Source organism: Sorghum bicolor, chromosome 4 (genome assembly GCF_000003195.3).
Source record: "Sorghum bicolor cultivar BTx623 chromosome 4, Sorghum_bicolor_NCBIv3, whole genome shotgun sequence".
Lineage (NCBI taxonomy): Eukaryota > Viridiplantae > Streptophyta > Magnoliopsida > Poales > Poaceae > Sorghum > Sorghum bicolor.
The window spans coordinates 43,788,815-43,808,166 of record NC_012873.2 but is presented as its reverse complement, the minus strand read 5'-3'; the positions used below and the strand labels follow the sequence as shown (position 1 = coordinate 43,808,166).

General features: G+C 43.8%; 1 long non-coding RNA gene across 1 annotated transcript; it reads left to right on the top strand.

The window, feature by feature from the left end:
* On the top strand, positions 15,097-15,719 carry LOC110434429. The gene is made up of 3 exons (XR_002451927.1): positions 15,097-15,125; positions 15,214-15,489; positions 15,580-15,719. It is a non-coding gene; the product is annotated as an uncharacterized LOC110434429 (long non-coding RNA).

Below are 19,352 nucleotides of genomic sequence, written 5' to 3'. Positions count from 1 at the left end.
CTTCCCATTGTATCATTTTATCCTTTTGCCAAGACCGTTGTGCCTCATCGCGTCATTGATTTCCCTTCATGTGCATCCGTTACCGTTATTCATCTTAGTAAACTGTTTATCATAGCTCAATCCCATTACTGCAGCAGAGCTCTGTGGATCGTCCAAGAATTTGTTTTTGTCCACGCAAAATTGTATTCTAGTCCCCTAAAGCATTTAATGATGAAAACTATTTCACTTTAAGTGCGAAACGGAAGATGCGGTATGGTATATGTATGGTAACCAAGTGCTGACGAGAACACATTCCTCTAAGTTGAATCATAATGATGTCAACGAGCGAGATCCAAAGATAGCATTGAAAAATTTCAATTCATTATAAGTTTGTAGGAAATAAAAATCCATGGCCTCTAATTGCAGCATATTGTTTTCTTCTCCATTTCTCACACAATTGTCACAAAATGAGCATGTGAAAGAATTCGAAAGCTACACTTGGGTCTTTGGCCACATTGAGAACTTCAGTGTAGGTGTAGCATGCCGTAGGAGGAAGACGAGTTTTAATTAATTCAGTTTTAACTAGTTTGACTATGTTGATGCTTGCCTTTGTTGAAGTCCCTAGGACGTCCTCCACAAGATAGATTATTACAGATGAAGGTTCTTTTGGCAATGTGATGAACACAAGAAAAAACAAAGACTCTCTAAGTAGAGTGTGCTTTGCAGACCAAAAGATTTTGTGGGTCTAGGTATTCAAAATCTGAAAATCTAAAGGGAGGATTGGACGAAAATCATTCATCCCACCAGATTACAATACAGTACTTGAGGCACATCGCAGCATCTTACATCAGCTCTCGATAATGGAGAATTTGCTCGATCAACACTTGAATGTGCTTCGAGAACATAATCCTGGGCAAATGAATGATTGGGTAATGAAGGAACACAAGAAACAATTGTACACATGGCTAAGGGAGCAGGATATTCCATCTAGGGAAACAATTAAGGAACAAACCATCAAGGCTTTGGCATGTGGACCATCACGCCAAGTGACAACATGGAAAACCTATGACATAAGTGGATTCACATTTCATACCAAGTCCAAGGATAAAAAGAGCATGACACAAAATAGTGGTGTTCGATGCGAGGCCATAGACGACGAAACTGGTGATATTATTACATACTTTGGCTTCATCGATGATATATGGGAATTAGACTATGGTACATTTCAGATCCTCGTGTTTCGATGTCAATGGGTAGAAGATAAACATGTCACAGTGGATAATTATGGGTCAGAGTTCTTGATCTAAGTAAGGTGGGATATAAAGATGACCCGTGGATCGTTGGTAACCGTGCTACACAGTGTTCTATGCTGAACAGATCCTTTCTAAGAATGAGAAGAAAAGTACCGACAAACCAAAGCATGTAGTTTTTCCAGGAAAGCAACAAGCAGTTGGAGTTGACGGTGTATCGGATCTGGAGGATTTTAACCAGTTCAGTGATATGTCCCTCTTTGTGGACCATCCTATGAAGATAAAAAATATTGAGCGAAGCATCCCACAGAGTTCTTTGCCATGGGTGCGCCCTGATGGACAAGGAAGAATAGTAGCGTCCTAGATTGTATCTGTGATTCATCATGTAAACGCTTTCTCAAATGTAAAAATGTCCTATGTATGAATATATATCTTGATGAGTGGAACAAACTTTGTATTCATGACTTTTTGAGTTGGGGACGTCTCGGGTTTCGAAAACGTGTGTGTAGCTGTGGAAATTTGAAATTTCAAAATTTGAGTGGTCCAAACTCTCTCAGATGAAAAGTTGACCCTTTTTTTTGAGCAAAAACCGTGGGGCAAAGCCCCCCGGCAACATATATTGAAAAAGTTCAGAGAATACTTACAAGAGGGTAGACCAACCAGCGGTTAGCAACAAAGACTAGGGGAAGGGAAGCAACTACTCTAAGACTCTTCTACTGTAACCAACTAAAAGCAAAAAGGACAACTAAGAAACTAAGAAACTACAGAGCACTGAGCCAACTGAGGATCGTAGGATGGATACTCGATTTGATTCTGTATAGGAGCAGTTTGGTTTCTTCCTTGAAAGCATCCTTCCAAGATCCTAGACTTGGAACTTTTTTATTGAAGATAACTCCATTCCTTTCATTCCAAAGACACCATGCAGCAATTAAGAAAACTTCCATGAAGAGTGGTCCTTGAAAAACATCCTTTGCCCTATAAATTCTTTCATGCAGACTGGGAGCATCATCCCAGGCAATCCCAATTGCAAACCATCTGGCAGTGGCAGCAGGACAGTCAAAAAACAGGTGCTCTAAGGTTTCTTCCACATGGTTTTGACAAAGGACACAGTTGTATCCTTCCTCTAAGAACTTATTTCTCCGTCTCAGCATATTCCTAGTATTAAGTCTGTCATTCAGCAGCAACCATCGAAAAAAATTTATCTTAGGAAGGCATTTTGATTTCCAAATCCAAACTACTGATCTTTGAGGCTGCAATGAGGAGAAGTGATGCTGATAGAATCTATGAGAAGAGTAGCTTTGAGTTCCCCAAATGAAGTGCCAAACATCTCTGACATGAGGAGAAACTGGAGGCAGGCCAGAAACAACATTTTGTAAAAGCAGAAACTCATTATATGCTTGTCTAGACATTGGGATTCTGAAATTATGCAATAGATCTCCTGAATTTCTCAATTTCCAGAGAGAGACTTTGGGGTTATTGGCATAAGCATATAGATTTGGGAATACCTCAGCACCCACCTGCCCATTAATAATATCTTCCCAGAAGCTAATTGTATCTCCCCTTCCTGGAGAACAAGAAGCCACTCCTCTAAACTGCACATTAAGTCTCAAGATGTCCCTCCACCAAAATGAGCCTTTTTCTCTAGCAAGATGAGGAACACTATCTACATAATGTTTTTTCCAGATAAGCTTGACCCATTGAATTTCATCTTTTCTGTAGAATTTATCTAGATGTTTTATCAATAGGGCATTATTCTGCAGGCTTAGGTTGATTACCCCCAGTCCACCTTTTCTCTTTGGTCTTTGCACCAGATCCCAAGCAGCAAGGTTATATCCCTTCCTTTTGAATTCACTGCCCCTCCAGAGACAATTCTTCCTATGCTTGTCAATGATCTCAATGATAGTGACTGGAAGTTTCAGAGAACACATGTAGTAAGTAGGCAACGAGGAAATGACAGAATTAACTAGCTGCAACCCTTACACACAATGTGTATCTTGATGAGCTGGACAAACTTTGTATTCATGACTTTTGTATCTGAGACTACAAAGGGTCCGGTCAAAGTGATTTTTCAGAAAAAATCCAAGATTTGACTTGGTCAAACTAGGTCAAACTAGGCACTAAATGACCTCAAATGAAAAACTTTTGAATACATGGGTGATAGAGCTCCTCAAGATACACGTTCCATACATAGGATATTTTGGCATTTGGGAAAGGATTGGTAAACTCTAGTCACAAAGTGTTGAATGTGACACAAACTTTATGAAACTATATGTGAGACTTATGGATTTAGAACTACACTTTTGAAACACTTTGTCAAATGCAAAAATGTCCTATGTATGAAATGTATATCTTGATGAGTGGAACAATCTTTGTATTCATGACTTTTCGAGTTGGGGACGTCTCGGGTTTCGAAAACGTGTGTAGTTGTGGAAATGTGAAATTTCAAAATTTGACTAGGTCAAACTAGGTCCAACTAGGCATTAAAAGTCCTCAAATGAAAAAGTTTTGGATAGAGTGAAGTTAGAGCTCATCAAGCTCTACCTTTCATACAATATGCAATATGCATTTGAAATTTAAAATAATATAAAAATAATATATAGGTGTGAAATATCATTATACAAATAATATATAAACAATATAATTATGTTACAAATATAGAATATAGAAATAATTATGTGAAAATATTATTATATTATAATATCAATATGCAATTAAAAGACACTTACCAATAATATAGAAAACAAAAATAATAAAAAAATTACAAAAATTTTTGTACAGGCGGTTGGCATTGACCACCGCCTGTATTGAGCTATTTCTACAGGCGGTGGTCAATGCCAACCGCCTGTAGAAAACTATTTCTACTGACGGTTGGCATTGACCACCGCCTGTAGAAATGGGGGCCATATAAAGGCCGTGCGCAGAACCCCGAAATTTTTTAAGTCTCAAGGCGCGCCAGAAGTTCGAATCGACGCTGGCAGGCTGCTGAAATTTTCCGTCGAGCATCCGGATCCGTCGCCCGTCGTTCTCCGTCGAGCATCTGTCGCCTGTCGTCGTTCCCGTCGAGGTAAGCTCGCTCGGTTGCCGCGGGAGCGCACGGGGTCGGGGAGAGAGAGGCACCACGCGCACGGCCGCTGCTTGCCGCCGGTGGCGCGGCCAGAGGCGGCTGGACGGCTGTCGTCGGGGGCAGGGCTGCGGCTGCGGCTGCGGCTCCACTCGAGGAAGCCTCGGGAGCTGCGCGCAGCCGCCTCGGGGGAGTGTTGGGGCTCCTCAACCGAGGCAGCGGCGGCGGCGTGCTTGCTGCGGCCAGTGGAGAGGGCGAGGGGGAGAAGGAGGGGGAGGGGCAGGGGCCGATGGGCCGCCTGCCCAGCTGGGCCGGCCCACCAGCGGCTATTTTTTTTTATTTTTCTTATTTTTTATTTTTCTTATATGATGTTTATGATGTATAATTGTTCTAAATAATTATTAATTATCCTAAATAAATGTATATGATGTATTATTAATTATCCTAAATAAATGTATATGATGTATTATTAATTATTAAATGTATTATTTTATGATGTATAATTTACAATGCAATTATATATTTATTTCTTTTTTATAATGCAATTATTTATAACGCAATTATTTACAATGCAATTATATATTTATATATGTATAAAAATAATAAACAATTAATATTTACTTTTAGTTTAAGTGTCTATGTATATACATTATGCATATGCTAAATAATTATTATTTCTTTTTTATAATGCAATTATTTGTATAGATTATCACGATGACTTCTCCAACCCTAAACCCTAAACCCTAAACTCTAAACCCTAAACCCTAAATGTCTATGTATATACATTATGCATATGCTAAGTAATTATTATTTATTTTTTATAATGCAATTATTTGTATAGATTATCACGATGACTTCTCCAACCGTAAACCCTAAACCCTAAACCCTAAATGTCTATGTATATACATTATGCATATGCTAAGTAATTATTATTTCTTTTTTATAATGCAATTATTTATAATGCAATTATTTACAAAGCAGTTATGCATATGCTAAGTAATTATTTGATGAATAGATTATCACGATGGCTTCTCCAACCCCAAACCAAGCGTCAGGGTCTGACCGCATCGACCAAGCACCGGCAAAAGGTTCGGACCACACAGAGAAGGTGCAAGTGTCACACAGCACTGAGCAAGCATAAGGGTCGGACCACACAGAGAATGCAAAAGAACGTGAATCAAGTCCTTCGTACGAGACCTCCCCTAGCGACATTCCAGATCCTCGCATAGAGAGGAACGCTCGTCGTGAATTAGAACGTGACCCTGATTACATTCCAGAAGTAGATGAGGTGATGAATTACTCATTCATAATTAAATCTTTCTAAGTTTTATGTCCCTCAGTATATGTAAAAGAATGATTTATGTGTTTAACTTTTAACATGAACAGGAGGTGTTATCTCAGTTTCATGAGCTGAAAGAGATCCTATCCCAGGAAGAATTCACACATGAAGGTGCACCCGAACCGACGACGTAGACAACCACCGAGAAGACTGATGATAGAAAAAGGAAATGAGGTGACAGAGGATTGAATCAGTTTCTAAAAGTCACATTTAAAATTACAGATGTGGGCCCGACAGGACAACCCCTAGCTCCTCCAGAGGCCTTACCTAAGTGGCGTAACGCACTTGGATTCTTAGTTAGGGACCATCTTGACATCACAGTCAGGGAGTGAGCAAATGTGGACCAAAATGAAATCACAAGAATGTGGGACAAGCTACTTACAAGGTTTGTTTTACCTCAGGGTTCAGAAGACCTAGTAAAGGAGTACACATTGAAGCAGTGGGGAATCATGTTTAGGAATTATAAGTCCGAGTTGAATTCTAAGTGGGCAAAGAAAGGGTTGGACCCGACAAAAAGGTATAAAATCACTGCTGGTCAGTGGGCGGTGTTTCTAGAGCAGAGAAGTACCGAGGAGTTCAAAGCTTTGAGCGAATCTAAATCCAAGCTCGCAAAAAGGAACAAGTACCACCATCATCTAGGCATAGGTGGTTACCAGCGCAAGCTTGCCCAATGGGAGCAAGAGGATGAAGCGCAGAGGGCTAAGGGTCTGCCAGCGCTCCCTGACCAACTTGGTCACAGGGGCTCGAGGTGGATTCGTGCTCGTGTACCGACAAAGGAAGCCAAGTCTGGCTTATCATTTTCTGACCCAATGGTTGAAGAGGCAGCGAAGAATATTTTCGCTGTGGCAGCTAAGCAGCAAGCGGGCGAATTTAAGCCTCAAAGGGAGAAAGATGTCCTTACTATTGCTCTGGGTAACCTAGAGCATCCTGGTCGTGTACGAGGCATCTCATCAAAAGAAGGATGGAAAGAAGGCTTCGGACCAGAGTGGGAAGCAATGTATACGAAATGGGATCGCTACAAGGCAGAAATGTCTAATTATTTTAAGGAGGAGGCTAAGAGAGAAGTCGAAGAGGTGATGTCTAAAATCCTCTCCAATCCTCCTCCTGAGTTGATGCAGCGATTGGCGACCGTAATGTCTAGCCAATTAAGTGGCCAGCAGCCTCCTCAAATGCAGCTAGTCGTCGCCCCGACAACAACAGAACAAGCTCTGGTCGTCCCAAGTAGTATTGCCTCTACCGGAGACAAGGTCCGCTATCCAGTTGATGAGATCGATAGTCCTATGCCTTGCTCCCTAGTCATAAGGTATGGTTTTAACAATAACCGTACAAGGGAAGTAGCCACAGGACTTGCAATCCTGGGGCGTCAATTCCATGGTAGTGAGATCCCTGAGGACTACTGCAGGGTGGAAGTGTTGACAGTTGTCCAAGGATATGAGGACGACATCCTAGACATTCTTAGTCGCGAGGGCATTGAGAAACTGGGACAAGCTATCAAGAATTTTATTCTTTGGCCTCGACGGGACGTCCTGCTATCTCAGGTACCAGAACCATCACTCCGAGAAGTGCCGTAGACTCAGGAGTCGTCCCATCCCACATCTCTTCCCACTCCACCAACCTCTCCAATCTTGCATCCACAATCCCCACCACCACCATCACCAATAATGCCTCAACCACCATCCCCGCCACCATCAAAACCCACTCCCCCACCATCACCTAAACCCCAGGCTTCACCACCATCACCTAAACCCCATGATTCAACACCGCAATCTTCCACACCACCGGCACCCAAAAATGATGATAAGATACCACCGCAACCAAAGAAAACAAAATTCTCGGTCCCCAAATTGGTTTCCCCGTACGAGCCAAAGAAGAAGGCCGCTGGTACGGCCCTATTTTTGTCCAGAATTTCAAGGAGCCGCACTTCAAAACTTGTTGACTTAGCAGAGCATGAGAAGGAGGGGTCAAAAAACTGTGAAACACGTATTGTCAATATCAAGCCACCAAAGAAGGATGATTACAAATTTGTCCCTACTAAATATGAGCCAGGCAGACCACTACTTAGTTGGGACAAACTCAAAAAGATCCCAACTGGTATAAAAAAGATGCATGACTGGTATATGAGAGCAGCTTCTGTAGGCATTGACACGATCAATGTGATTATACCACCAACATCATTCAACAGTGAGCGTACAAAGGCAATCGTCACCTTCGAGGACATGTGGCTAATGATGAACCTGCAGAGACTAGACGTGCAGCTGGTAACCGTGTTTGCATTGTAAGTGTCACTCGTACTATCTTGTGTTATTATTCATGAGTTGCATCAATTTTCAACATCTAACGTACAAGTGCTCATTGCAAAATGAATTTTGAACAACAAGAGATGCGGTACGGTTTAGATTCGGATAGGTCTGCCAGTAAAAGGGTTGCGTATCTGAGCCCGATGAAGATATGCGAGGAGCAGCACAACTTTAGAATCGGAGACAAACACGACTCCTTAGAAGGTTTGGACCCTGCTGAGCGTAAGAAGATAATAGATGAAAGTCGACTAGATTATGAATGTAAATACGACCTCTACATAGCCTTGGCACAGCTCAAGTATCAAGATCGAGAATGTGTTGTTGCCCCATACAACTTTGGATAAGTGTCAATTTGTATTCATCGTCATATTAGTAATTTCAATGGGCACTTGCATCATAAATTCGATTCTCTCAGGGACCACTCGATCTGCCTCCTCATTAATCCTAGTCTAGGACGTGTGCTAGTCCTAGACTCTGCAGACTATAATCCTTCAAGTTATGCAAAATTCATTACACACTTAGAACGGTAAGCTGAGTACATTAAATATTCATACCTACTTTTATAAGAGTTTCAGAATAACTTGAGGATTGTGTATTCGATACTATAGGGCCTATAGGTATTATAAGATCAAAGGTGGAAGGTGTGATTCATCAGAACCGGGGCAGCCATTGAGATTATTTTATAAATGGCCGGTACGTACCAAAATATCACAAGCTATCTTTTATAAATATAATATGCATATGACGATGTTGCAACTAATAAATATCCACTTTTTTGTCATACATCAGTGCCATAAGCAACCAGTCGGATCGGTCCACTATGGATTCTACGTCTGCGAGTTCATGAGAGAGACCGGAAGATATGTAACTAACCCTTCTAAGGTATTTGTCGACGAAAGTTGGTCGGCAGTCTACCTTGGGGTATACCCACGGTAGTAGTTTATCGGTAGACGGTGCACAAACTACGAACTCGATGGTGACGCAAGACACGGACAAGCTTTTTATCCAGGTTCGGCCGCCGAGTTGGCGTAATACCTACGTCCTGCGTCTGATTGTATTGATTTGTGTTGAGAGAATAATAATGTCCTAGGGGGGTCCCTTGCCTCTCCTTATATAGTCCGGAGGGTAGGGTTACAGATCTGGAAATTAATCCTAGTCGGTTACAATTGCCATAGATAGTTCAATATCAATTTCTATTCTAACCGACTAGAATCCTGCTTGATCTCCACGCCTTGTTTCCTTGCACGAAACTCTGAGCTGTCGGATCAAGCCTCGAATCTTGTCTCGTAATGGGCCAAGCCTCCTGGCCCAAGTCTAGCCGTAAGGGTATAGGGGTTTATACCCCCACAGCTAGTCCCCGAGCACCATGTATTATGAAGTAACACGCCGTCCTGAGCTTCTTCAACCACTGAAACTTGACGTCTTCAATTAGCATGAAAGTTGCCCAAACAGTTGCAACGGTATTTTGACCAAATCTAAAGACATTTGATCAACATCATCATCGAAGAAGCCAGTTGTTCGAAGAATGCATGGTGCTCTTGAGAAAAAAATATTTCTTTTCCGATGAAGTGTGCCCACTTTACTTTTCTATATAGCAAAGTGTGCCATAAAACAAGCAAATTCACCGCAAGGTGAAGTGTGCCCATTTAGTCCCCGAGCCTGACAGTAGGTGACGTAGGCACGTGGTGCCAGGGTCAAAAGAAAAGTCCTCAAAGAGATTTTGATACTGAGATGCATCGCCAGATGCTTCGTACCGATGTAGTCCCCGAGCTTGCTGGAAGGCGAATAATGAACCATGTAGCAAGGTCTAAAAAATTAAAATTATCCAGTCCCCGAGCATCTCATACTCGTTTACTATCGGATAGACTTATCAATTTGGCGGGCTGGTCGACCAGTCCCCGAGCGTACAATGCTCGGTGATCGGTACAGCACCCAGATTTCCGAGCTAACAGACTGGGCGATCAGTCCCCGAGCATACAGTACTCGGTGATCAGTGCAGTCCCCAGATTACCGAGCTAGCAGACTGGGCGACCAGTCCCCAAGCATACAGTGCTCGGTGGTCGGAGCAGTCCCTGGATTACCGAGTTAGCAGACTGGGCGACCAGTCCCCGAGCATACAATGCTCGGTGGTCGGTACAGTCCCTGGATTTCCGAGTTAGCAGACTGGGCGACCAGTCCCCGAGCATACAGTACTCGATGATCAGTGCAGTCCCTAGATTACCGAGCTAGCAGACTGGGCGACCAGTCCCCGAGCATACAATGCTCGGTGGTCGGAGCAGTCCACAGGAATGTTGACCCTCCACCAATTTTTGTCTGTTTATTTTGAAAAAATCTTACCACGTAACTGATTGACGTGACGAGACCTCCTGACGTAATGTCAGATGGTTGCGTGAAAAGTTGCGCCTGGTAACTGTGCAGCAGCCCTTTGCGCGGTTTGAGAAAAGGAAACCATCAATTATATGAAAAGGCCGCCACATTAACTGCCGATAATTATTGAAAACCGAAGCGCCGCGTCCGCCGTTGGGCCCGCACACTTCCCAAGAATGCGGAAAGTGGGGTGGAGTTGTGGTTTATAAAATCCTGATAATTATTGCTCTAATAGTCGTTTATATTATTTGTGTCATTTTTTGTTGCTAAGCATGTGTTATATGAACTATAAATTTATGATGTTTCTAACTTTCTCTGCAGCAACATGAGTTGGAGAAGGCGAAGAGCGTGACTCAAGCTGTTCTATATAACATAGTTGAGGACCTCTGCACTTTTCTCTTGAGAGAAGCCATTCCCACCAAAGGGAAATATCACGACCCAACCAGCGTCCTAGCAAAGCCTGAGTTTAGAGCGCTAAGAGATATTAGTAGGCTAAAGCTTTCTCGATCGGGTTATTAGAGCAGAGGTTTCAGATGTGAAACCTCATATGTCTGTAAACAAAAAACGACTTTGATGTGTGATGTTTGTAATTAATATAATTTTATGTACAAAGTAATGGTATATATAAATATATTGCATGTTGCATTGGTTGAATCTTGTAGCCTAACATAGTTTCAATATTAATGTATATAATATATATATAATATTAAAAATAGGTTTTGCTGGAAAATAGGGTTAAATTGGAAAATCTTACCACAGGCGGTTCTGTTATGAGAACCGCCTGTAGAATCCAATTTCTACAGGCGGTTTACATAAAAAAACCGCCTGTAGAAATTGATTTCCACAGGCGGATCTCATAACTGAACCGCCTGTAGAAATCGGTTTCTACAGGAGGTTCTCAGTTATGTGGAAACTTTTATTTCCACAGGCCTATAGCCACTGGCGGTTCGTCAATCCGCCTGTACAAAGGGGTTGCGAACCGCCAGTATAGTATCTCTCTGTACTAGTGACTTTTGCCATAAGCCTTACAACAAGGATCACAAGTGTGCTGCCAAAGGTGGTGTCTTCCTCATAGACTTGATGGACAGCGAGGAGGACCCCTCGGCGAGATCACCAACATGGAGATCTTTCTCTCTCTCTCTCTGCACTAACTAGCCTCAATTCTGTAGATTCCATGATGCTACTATAACACCCCAAAATTTTGACCCATTTTTGAAAATCATTAAACATTTGAACTTTTAAAATATAAAACATGGCACAACTAGAACATAAAATAATAGGATTAAACTTGAATTTTGATTAAAAAAACTTGGAGTGTGCTATTGCTTGAATTTTTGTGTGCTTGGTTTGTTGAGCATGTGGTGGTGATCATAACATTCATACATAAGCATATTTAAATTCAAATGCAGACGAATACATGGCATACAACTTCTGGGAAAAAAGGAAAAGAAATAGGAAAAGCGCCAATGGGCTCAATCTCTCTCTCCCTCTCCCCTCAGCTCACAGCAGTAGCCCAGCCCACCTCCTGCTCCCCTTCCCCTTCACCCTGAGAGATGGACCTCGCATCGAGACGGTGCGCTCTCTCTCTCCTCCTTTGCTCCACGATGGGCCAGCCCAGCATGCCGAGCCCGTGGCCTCCTCTTCCCTTCCTCCTTTTGCCGCTGACGTGTGGGGCTGGTTTGTCATCGTTGTCGTCTACCTCCAGATGACCCAAATACCGCGTCACCCCTTCCCTCCACCTCGCCATAGTGCCATGGCTGCACTCCCGCCCCGCATGGTCAAACAGATAAGGATGCGAGTGACCACTGACACCACATGCGCACCTCTTCTCCCTCTAACTCTCACCCTCTCTCTCTCTGACGCACCCGCGCCACATGGCGGCAAGCCACCATGGATAAGGCTGGAGCCCCACTGCCACAACCACGGTCATGAGCTCAGTATGCCAGACCACCTCGGCCAGATGGCAGTGAACTAGCGCCACAGATAAGCTCGGCGGAGAAAAATATCTCTGCCGGAGCTCTGTCATGGCCGGCCTATAAATAGGTCCATCTGGCTGCTTTCCGCCATCGCCCTTTCTTCCTCTAACTCCACTATGGGCTAGACCCCACCACCATCTCCCCCACCACTCCTTTTCTCCTACTCTAAGTGTTATCCTAAATGCTAAACGGTAAACAGTTGGTCCTCCTTCATTTATCGTTTAAATGACTTAGAGTTTAGACAATGTTTAAATGGATTAAAACGGTCTAAATGGTTTTAAATAATATTACAAAAATATACATATTTTTAATGTAAAATCAATTATTTTATCATTTATACATATTTATGCAACTAAAAAATCAATTATTTTAGTATGTATATATGTTTATGCATGTTAGAAGAATCAAATGTACATATTTATGCATGTAACAAATTAGGTGTACATATTTATATATATAATAAATTTAAGTATACAAATTGTTGATATAAAATTCAACTAGATTTACCTGGTGTTTGTCTAAACAGCCGTTTAAACAGTCATTTAGCCCGTTTAATACCGTTTACAACTGTTTTGTGTAGGCTATTTTTCATGTTTTTTTTGACCATTTAAACAGTCTACCGTTTAATTTTTATTTACCCACTAAACAAAATAGTTTATCACCGTTTACCGTTTAGCAGTCGTTTAATTGGCTGTTTGGGCCGTTTAGGCGAACACTGCCTCCTCTTTTTCCTCCCCTATCTCTTCTTCCCCCCAAATTGCTCGTCGCCCTCCTCCATTTGTGCCGTCGTGAGACAATGAAAGCAAGGGCAATGACCCTCCGTCTTGCCATCCTGCAGGGTGGTGCTCGAGACGCCAGTGCTAGCCGACACGGTGGCATAGCGGACTAAAGGCTTAGGTGTCGTGGAACTGTTGATAGTGGAGGCCACCTATTGCCGTTGCTCATACGCTCGTGCCAAGTTCATGGCGTGCTGCAGGTTGGTGGGGTGTTGCATCTCCACATTGGAGTCCAGGGGCTGTCCCAAGCCACCAATGTACAGATCAAGCTTGGTGCATGTGGAGAGGTAGTTGCAGTGCGAGACCAAGGCGAGGTAGCACCATGAGTATTCCTCCACTGTTCCTGTGAAACAGAGCCTTGATCTCGGCGAGAGAATTGGCATATATGGGTGGCCTGAAGCGGAAGTTGATGAAATTGACGAAGCGTGGCCAAGGAACCATGAAGAAGTCACGTTCCATCTGATAGTACCATTCTGCACCAGTGCCATCAGCCCATCAAGATGTGCCATCCACACCTTCTCGTCTTCCGAAACACGGTGGCCGCGAAAATAGTTGTCGCATTTGTCCAGCCAGGTCAAGGGTTCTGATTCATTGTTAAAGCCTGGGAACGGGATTTTGTGTGACCGATGTGGTTCACGGTGGTGATCGAAGGGGTGGCTACCACCATGATCATGGTCGTGGCCACGACGATCCTAGTCGTGGCCGGTGCGCCTGAAGTCATGGCTGTAATCGCGGCCACCACTATCAAATTCACAGCCTGTGGTTGTGACGGTCAAAGCAGTCACGTTCGTGAAGGGCCCATTTCGTGAAATGCTGCCCAGGCGCGGTCCTGCTCGGAATCGTGGCCGTCCACCTCTGGTTGAAAGAGGAGAACATACAAGCTCTCCTCGAAAATATAATCTGCTAGACTGCCAATCAGTTTCCTCGAAGGAAGCCCCGCCCTTCATTGACCACCTTGATACTTATCTTCAATCCTAGTGGCCCCCAATACTGGTTTTTTTTGCAATTTGGCCCTTTTTCAAAACAATTTTTACAATTAGACCCCTCGTGAAACAATTTCTAAAAATAGACCGTTTTTCGGCGTTCTCATACAGTACGCCGTGGTATGTGGCTCGGCGTCGTATGAGGCAACGCCGAGGTGGTGCCACGTCATCGACGACCATGATCGTCGAAAACACGTGGCCGGAGCACGGCGTGAAATGACATAGTGCCGAGCCACATACCTCGACGTTAAATGACCTAGCGCCGAGGTCAGCGGTTGGACACAGCGAGGCCCAATTCGCACGGCGGCCCACATACCTCGGCGTTTTGCCCTTTATCGCCTAGCCTCATAGCTCGGCGTCACACGACTCGACGCCGAGCTCTGGCTAACCAGCCCGAGCCAAGGCCCCTTCTTCTTCCTCTCTTCATTCTGCCTTTGTGCCCATCCCCTTTTTTCTCTTCCTCTCTCTTCCCACGAACCCTAAATCCTAAAACCAAGCATAGAGGTGTCGGATCGAGGCTTATAACGGTTTCCTAAGGTACTACTCCTTCCCCTCTTCCATTTTATCCATTGGGATCTTGTTTTTAGTGGTGGTTTTTATGGAATATGTCATTAATGGTTTGGTTCATGTCATTTGTGAAATGTCTTTTATCCAATGAGTATTTGACTCAAATGCGTGTTTACTATGGTATAGTATGTACGATTCATGTCCTCATTTAGTGTTGTATGTTGTGGATTATGGTTTAGGGTTTGCTACTCTTTAGGGTTTTGCTACTCTTTAGTGCATTGGGCCACTTTGTTAACTTTTTAGTAAGTACGGTTCATGTCCTCTCTTAGTGTTGTATGTCTTGGTGCTATTAGATGTGGCATTAGTTATAGTAACACTTGTTTATGTAGATGATGAACCTGTATCGAGTAGAGTATTGGAAAAAACGCGGTCGACCGAGGGAGCTATATGCGGACGCCTCTTGTGTGGATGCCCCGGTACCTCCGGACCTCTCGGTTCCAAATTGTGATTGTCAAAAGCCGGCAGAAGTAATGCAATCTAGGCATCCTGACACCGCTGCATGGTGTTTCTACACATGTGGCCAATTCAATGTAAGTTTATGAAATTGTGTTTGAATTTTCAAAATGTAGGTTATGGTTGCACCAACGCTTTGCATGATTTATTTGTTTGTTTTTCTAGGACCATGAGAAGTGCTTCTTCTTCCAGTGGATCGACGGCCCCGACAAGTTTGACCCACGGTTCTTGCTTTTTGCGGGTATTTGCCATAGGAAGTTTCCACGTGATCGCTTCAAACGTTGGGTGCCGCCACCACCAAACCCCCCACCAATGACTTCTGAGGAGAAGGAAGTAGCTACGGCAAGACGCCTTGATGACCCTCCTAAGTGCTTTTGTGGTGACAAAGCTATGGTAGAGCAGACGCGAGGTCTTGAGTTTGTGTGTCCCAACAAGCATCCAGTAAGTCACTTTTCCTAGTATACCACTTTTGGTTTCTTACAAGTAATTTATATAGTTTGCTCGAAGTCCATTGATTTTCAATTGTGGCAGGATTATTCTATGGAAAAGTGTCGTTTTAGAGAGTGGCTATATGGTCCGAAGTCTCATTGGCCGGAGGAAAAGAAGAAAAAGAATGACAGGATTATTACCGCAGCGCCTCCGGTTAAATGCAAGTGTGGTGTTGAGGCTAGCTACGGCTTAGTTCCTTTCGAACTAGGAGTCGGATATTTTTGTGGTCATATGGTAGACTACGATGTGGTGAGCTCCTGTTTTTTTCGATAGTGCTAGAACAACAATATGTGTTCTTACTAATTATCATCTCTTATTCAACATTAGAGCACTAGGAAATGTGTCTGGGAGTATTGGCATGGGAAAAGAGACTTCTACCAAACCTGCGAGCAAAAGAAAGCACTAGGCATTAAGCTTCGATGCGGGAACCAACTGTTGGACAACTATGTGAAGTACTACAAAGAAGACGCACGTCGTGAAGCAAGAGAGGGCCGTCACAACAGCCCCGCAAAAGTAATGTGGGAGAAATGGAGGCTTGAAGGTATAAAGCAAAAAGAAGAGGAGAACTCTTGGAGAGTTGTACTTCAAGAGTATGACGAAATGAAGGGTTTAGAGAAAAGATTGTGTGCTAGTAAGTAATAATAATTTTAATGTCTGTTTCATGTCTTTTGTTTTTCTAACAATTGCTACTTCATTGTTAAAGAGATTGGATGCACCGGAGATTGGGCCGCTGATGTGGCTCGTTCAAGTTATTTGGAGAAGATAGCTATGGACAAGATGAAGGAGGATGAAGTCAAAGAGGCGGACGACAACATGGATGAGGAGGACAACTCAAGATTGGACGCTCTCGCCGAACTTGTGCTTGAGCATGATGCTTCTAAGATGGCTCAACAAGAGCATAATGTACATGTGCACAATACAGGCGAAACCAGCCGTGCTACGGACTTTGTGTTGCAGGTGGAGGAGGATGAGGAGGAGGAATGGTATACACAAGCTGTGGATGAGGTGGAGGCTGCTTACTATAGCCAAAAGAATTTGGTGGTAGAGCAGGAGGACGATGAATGGTTAACACAAGCCGTGGATGAAATTGAGGCTGCTTACTACAGGCAAAAGGTGGAAAAGGCAAAAGGAGTGGTGGTGGAGGCTTGTGAGTCCGACGATGACGATTTGCTACCTACGTTTCTGGTTAGAGGTCCATAATATTTGAGGATGTAATGGATTCTTTATGTGCTAGTCCGAACTAGTGGTACATGTCTATGTATGTTGAGGACTTTTGTGCGACGCCATGGATTGCTTCTCCCATTAGTGGTACATGTCCTTGTGACTTCGCCAACTCCTTCCCCATTAGGTAGGATTTTTATAGCCGAAGCCTTTATTTGCCGAAGCCTTTATTTGTCGCCCTCATCTTCACTAGCAATGTCAGCGATGTCTTGCTCCGTCCATGCAGTCCTCAAGCACAACCTTGTCCTTGGCCCTAGCCACGCGAGGTACTCATTGAACGCATTGTCGCGGTGCACAGCATGAATTCTCATGTTATTCTGCTCATAACGTAGCCACTCATCAATGTATCTCTTGTGTTCGGCCTGCCAGTTCGTAATCTTCTTCTGTCGTTGACGATTCAACCTATCAAATCGGGAAATGGTTAGTACAAGGACCATTAGAATTAACGAAATGGAAGAGTCAACTTTGAGAATTTAAGCGAGGTACCTATGTAGCTGCCAACTCGTGGAGAAGTCCTCCGGTGGACAAGGTTGGAGCCTACCAAATTGCCGGGCGACACGGTGCGGGAGGTGGTACTCGACCGCATAGAAACATATGAGGGGGCACCTCATAGTCCACAAATCCTCATCCGCCCTGCACACTGTGCTAAGTGCCAAGCCAAGGATCCTTTCCCTCCTGTACGGTCTCCACTCAACCTGAAAACAACGACTGCGTTGAGTACTATGTCCATATATATTGCTACAAGTCAAATAAATTGCTGGTAGACTTACATGCTGTGGTTGAAGGGTGTCCATCTCATTGGTGTAGCTAATGTAAGCGTGACGGGAGACGTGGTACACCCCGCTCGTATGCTCGTAGAGGTGAGCCACCGTAGGAGCAACGATTGTGTCCCCTTCCGGGAACCAAGCAGGTGGCTGTTGCATCCTATGTGGTCTTCCAAGAGGAAGCCTCTCCCACATCCAAATCTACATTCAAAAGGAAGAAGAACTGAGTATCATAGGTCTATCATAAAATTAATGCCTTGCAAGTGAATGGAAAGACTCAAATTATGTACCTGTAGAAGTGTCATGCACCCAGACATAGTAGAATGTGTACCTCCAGCCCTCTGACAAGCCTCGCACAGCTGGCAGTACAAGAAAGCCAAGATGGCTGAGCCCCAGCTTCTATTCCCAGCGTCATCCCAATTTTGCAAGCACGGGATGTACATCCAGGAAGCCATGTCTCCAGTGCCATCCGGGAAGAGAACCGTACCGAACATGTGAAGAACATATGCTCTGCAGTAGTAGTTCACTGTGGCTTCATCAGCGTCTGGTGGACACTGATGCCACTGCTCTCGAAGCCACCTAAGTGGTACCCCGCTGCTCCTTCTCTTCTTCCCTGCCCCAAGCTCTGGTAGTGCACGTCCCAAGAAGTTATGCACTCGGTTCTCCCACCCTTCGGACTCAGTGTCTCCGGTCACTGGAAAACCTCTGATTCTCACTCCAAGGATCATGGCTGTGTCCTCTAGAGTGACGGTCATCTCTCCACAAGGAAGGTGGAAGGTGTGTGTCTCAGGACGCCACCTATCGATCAAAGCTGTCAATGCCGCTGGGTTGAAAGGTGGAGTACCGCGACGGCACACACAAGCGACTGCAGCAAGGTTGACCCTCTTCAATAGGGGCGTGTACCTCTCGTCGTACACCATGCTTGTAGCAGCCTCGTGGGTCATGGGTCTCAAACAGTGGAGCAACTGCAATGAAAACAACAAAGAGAAACAAACGAAAGTTATTCAAAAGAAAAATGGATGAAAACAAGTAATAAGTAATACAAGTGGTAAAAGAAGGGTACCTCTCCATCCTCGATCCTCTGAGCTCGATTTTTCTCATCGAACCTCGGGTCAAGCAGGGTTCGATCCATACTGTAACATAAGTGAGAACAAAAAGTTAGTATGAAAGTAACATTGCATAAATAAGACATATTATGTAAATTAAAAAAAGGAAACCTAAACAATTGTATAACACATGTAAAAGTAGTGAAATTTTAACAATTGTGGAAATTATAACACATGTAAAAACTACATAAAAGTACCTCCTCTCTTATCAATTGTGGACATTTCCTTCTATTATGACCCGGCTTGTGGCACTTAGAGCAACGAGATTTTTGGGTGTCTTCTACAAAATGAGTGCCAACCATGTTACTAGTGGACCGACCTTTGGTAGCTCGGTCCATGTCCATCTTAAACCGCTTTCGTCTCCTCGGGCCTCTACTCTTCCATAGTAACCCTAAATCAGCCACGTACTTGGGTCCATCATAAGTGGGCCATTGGCTCTCGTCTAGAAATGGCTCAAATTGAGGGTGCCATGTACTTCTTAGATTTGTCAATGAGAACTCCACGGCCATACGGGGAGGAATCTCAGCGTCGACACGCCTAAGACGACAAGCTGTGATCATATGAGAGCAAGGCCTGTGGTATATTCTTGGTTTCCCACAGGTGCATCTATTTTCATTGATTAAGACCTTATGTTTTCGAGCGCCTCGATCCTCTCCACCAATGTTGGTTCCTCCTTCCTCAAGAATCTCATAGTCATGTCTTATTGGATCAAAACATGAACCCT